At 34.2% G+C, this 4,602-nt stretch overlaps 1 pseudogene; it reads left to right on the top strand.

Moving 5' to 3' along the window:
• The first annotated feature begins 3,351 nt into the window (after nucleotides 1–3,351).
• LOC131481662 (putative vomeronasal receptor-like protein 4) lies at nucleotides 3,352–4,263 on the top strand (annotated as a pseudogene).
• Nucleotides 4,264–4,602: the final 339 nt, after the last annotated feature.

The raw sequence follows: 4,602 nt of genomic DNA, 5'->3' as shown, positions 1-4,602 counted from the left end.
TTTTAGGAAGTGAGGGCCTACCCCTAAGTGTTGCAGTGTGTTTCCAACATTTTCTTCCAAAAGTTTGAAGGTTTCTGGATGTAGGTTTAGATCTGTTATCCATTTAGATCTGATCTTAGTGTATGGTGAGAGATGTGGATCTATTTTTTTGTTTCTGCAGGCTATCAACCAGTTGTCCCAACAGCATTTATTGAACAGACCTTCCCATTTGCCTGGGTTGTCGTTTGTCTTTTTGTCAAAGATTATTTGGCTGTATCTGTGTGGGTTTCCTTCTGGCGTTTCTATTCTGCTCCATTGATCTTCCTCTCTATCTTTGTGCCAGTACCACGCTGTTTTGATAACCACTGCCCTATAGTATGTCCAGAGGTCCGGAACTGTGATTCCCCCTGCTAACTTCCTGTTTTTCAGGATAGTTCTAGCTATCCGTGGTTTTTTGTGCTTCCAGATGAACCTTTGGATCATTGTTTCCAGTTCCATGAAGAATGTTTTGGGCAATTTGATTGGGATTGCGTTGAATGTATATATTGCTTTTGCCAGTATAGACATTTTAATGATATTGATTTTACCTATCACATAATATTAGGGTTTAAAATTCTCATTTTACAATTCTTGCATTCCTGCTTTAAGGAGGACCTTAATTTAGGTAACCTCATCCTATGGGGTGTGATGAGACAACAGAGAGCACAGAACTCGTTATTCATTTTTTCTAAGATTATCAAATGAGAATATCTCCAGGGCTGTCACATCCTTGATGGAGTGATGCATAATTGCGCATGTTATTCAGCAGTTAAAACAGTTTTAATCTGTCCTGGTGCTTAGTTCATTCTAATGCTCCTAAAATGCACATTTAGGCAGGATTATTGGGAAAAGCTTTGAGTCTCCCCAGAAACACAGTGTATGATTTGTTATTATCCTAGTGTAGTTTTTGTCTCCTCCCTCTTCAGTATTTTTTTCTTTAATATTTATCTTAAAGACCTTGGGAATTACAATTTCAGACTGTGAAACTGTATCATCAAAAGAATAGGTGACACATTGAAGTTGACCAATTCTGTTGTTAGCTTACCCTATCTATTGCGCTAGTGTTTGTCCATGTCATTGAACAAATCCTTATGTGGAGCTAATTGTGGTGCAACTATGTTTATGTGATGATTCTGCCAGTTGATTCAATTCCATCAATAAACACTCTCAACATAGTGACATACATCTCTTCATTTGAAATTCTTATTACATTATAGTGCTGTGAATATTATGCTCCTTAAGAACTATGTAAACTCATGAAGATATTGGGATGCAAATATCACTCTATATTCACTCATAAATACCAATATAATTTACTGCTCATAATTGAACAAATCTTTAATAATTGATAGTGTAAACAAGGAGGGAAAATATAGTTTATATTATTTTTGGGGACATCATTGTGGTTAAGCTTTCCCTAGAACACTGGCATGTTATATCTTTGTGCAAGTTCAAGCTCTGTTTAGTTAATGTTCCTGATTCAATGTCCTGTTGCTAACGCACTTGGGAAGCAACATTTCTCTCTCTCTCTCTCCCTCTCTCTCTCTCTCGTTTCCTTTTGAATAAATCATTTTAAAAATATATTTCCATACAAATTACTCCTGAATTTTTCCACAAGGGTGTGCAGATGGGTTCTAATTGTCATTTCAGTTTTTCTCTCTTATGCACATATTAGTGTAACCCCAGACATTTCATCCTTCATCTTTACTTCCCTGCCCATTTAATTATGATATTTATTTCACCATGATCTATGACTACATAAACACTTTGGAGTTTAATATGAAAGCCAGAATAAAGAGCGTGAACATTTTGCACACTTCTGTGTTCAGGGTCTTCACCCTCAGTCCCAGTAACCACAGGCTGGCACGTCTAGCAGTGAGACCTGAGTTGCACATTCATAGTTCAGAAGTGTTCATTTGGTTTAAAGAGATATCAATTCCTTCTATATCATGATTATATGATAGGTTACCAAATTTTACCCAAATTTTTTTAATCTCATTTCTCTCAGGCAAGTAGTATTTAATACGAATTCTGCTATTCTTCCATGATGCCAATGCCAGGTAACTTATAAAAATGTAGCAAACAAAGTTTACCTTGAAGTGCAAATAAATATGTGTTATATTCATGCTTACATGCATTACATATGTAGACTACTATCACTTGTTAGATTATGGGAATTAAGACAACTTTCAAGAGAAATCACGCAAATATTTTACTTCACCTGTCAATGTTCATTCACTTAAGCCACACCTTCCTCAGTCAATTTGGCAATATGGAAAGTCTCTGGACATGGAGGAAGTTTGATGACTTTCAAGATCAAATCTGTTTCAGAACATGGTGGACTATTTCAGACTAATTCAGAGCAATACACTTTAGGGAACATCACCCAAATAATTCTGTAGTAGAAGAGGCAAATATTGAAATTCTTACCCAGTATTCTTGACCTTTTATTTGCCAATTTATATTCTTTCTTTCTTTCTTTCTTTCTTTCTTTCTTTCTTTCTTTCTTTCTTTCTTTCTTATTTTTAATTCTTACTCAGTATTCTGTTATTTATTTACCAACTCATTTATTAATTATTTTACTTTAATGCATGGCTCATGATATATGAATTAGGGTAGTACAAGCCCATACATATGTAAGTAAAAATGATTGCACATATATACTTCATGCTTCAATATATTATTGAAACTGAATTGGTATTTTCCTTCAAATATGTGAATAGTGAATCATTTAGTCAATTTTATCCTGAATCCATGTTATGTTGAGGGTGCACATAAGTGTTTTTGGAAAAATCAGTTACCAGTGCTCACGTACCAGCATTTTTGCTTTGCCAGATTAAACCTTTGAACAAAGTTCACCAATCATTTAATCAACTATGCAATGTGTACTTTGTAAATTCATGCATGCCTTGTGGTTGCAGAAGAATTGTTTTGTCCATTCATGCATTCCTGAATATGAATTATTAAAGATTAAAATATGTATGCATTGTATGTTCTCAGAGTTTGCTTGAAAATGTTTTGAAATAAAAGTGAAAAATCAGATCATTTTGTTACAGAGTTTTTTGATATCCACAAATTGAGGAATCTTGAAAGGATTCAAAATTAACATAATGACAATATATTTATTGTGGAAACAGAAATTTAGAATTTTTATATCTAGGAATTTCTATTAAGCATTCAGGGCTCATTATACATAAATAGTCTAAATAAATATGACGGTTTGTGATAGTTTTCATGACAAATGTGAAAATCACATGTGATATGACATAGGTCTTTTATTTTATAGGTATCTGAAATATTTTCAGTATGCTGAGATGAACAAAATCATTACTAATGTTATTTAAAAATGTATATTTTTTCCAAGCTGGCATTGGAACCTTAGCCAATGCCTTCTTCCTTGTCTTCCACATCTTCACAGGCCACCAAGTTCATAGGCCAAAGCCCATTGATACAGTAACCTGTCACTTGGCTTCTGTTCACATTGTAATGCTACTTACTACACTGCTCATTTTATCTGAAGACATGTTCCAATTGTTGAATTTTTCAAATTAATTGAAATGTAAGCTTTTCTTCTATGTGAGTAGAGTGACACGAAATCTCTCCATCTCCAATACCTGCCTTTTGAGCATCATTCAGGTCATCACCATCAGTCCCAGCTCCTTCTGCTGGTCAAGATTTAAACAGAAACTCACACATTATATTGTCATTGCTTTCTTCTGTTTTTGGTCCCTCAACCTGTCTTCCAATAGCCACATGATCATCTATACTGTAGCTCATTCCAACAGGACCAATCTACTCAATGTCAGTAAAAACTGCTCACTTTCCAAGATGAACTCCATCATCATGGTGCTATTTCTCTCACTTTCTTTGTTCCAGAACATCTTCTTTGTAGGAATCATGCTGCTCTCCAGCATGTACATGGTGATTATTTTCTTATGTAGCCATCACAGGAAGTCTGAATACCTTCACAGCATGAGAATTTCCCCAAGAATTTCCCCAGCAAAACAGGCCACCTGTACTGTCTTAGTGCTTGTGAGTTTCTTTGTGATTATGTACTGTGTGGATATCATCATCTCATCCTTCTCAACTGTATTGCAGAAATATGAACCAATTGTCTTGGATATTCACAGGCTTGTTGGAAATGTCTATGCAGTTGTGAGTCCACTGGTGCTTATTGGTTCCGATAAAAGAATAATTGGTATTCTGCAAAAGTTGATAGAAATGATAATAGTTTTGTCAAGTTGATGAAAAACCTGAAAATGTGAATACTTTCATTTGCTAAATAAAATAATCCAGAATTTTAAATCTTATATAAATATACAGAACTTACTGTTATTTTCAACTTGTATATGCAGTATGAAAGTCTCAACATCTGCATGCATCTCATAATTCAAAGTTCTTCCTATATTGAAATTTGTGTCCTTTATGCTTTCCTAACCTAATGAATGAGAATGTTCTTTCATTCTTTTCATAGAATTTCCCATCAATACCTAATTCCTAAGTCTTTGTAGTTGAGAAAATAATCTAAATTTTAAATCTATATTAGTAATTTCAAGAGATTTGCTCATCAGAAGTAAATCAATA

This window comes from Ochotona princeps, chromosome 13 (assembly GCF_030435755.1).
Source record: "Ochotona princeps isolate mOchPri1 chromosome 13, mOchPri1.hap1, whole genome shotgun sequence".
Lineage (NCBI taxonomy): Eukaryota > Metazoa > Chordata > Mammalia > Lagomorpha > Ochotonidae > Ochotona > Ochotona princeps.
The sequence above is the reverse complement of the archived record's forward strand: the minus strand, read 5'-3'. Positions and strand labels throughout refer to the sequence as shown.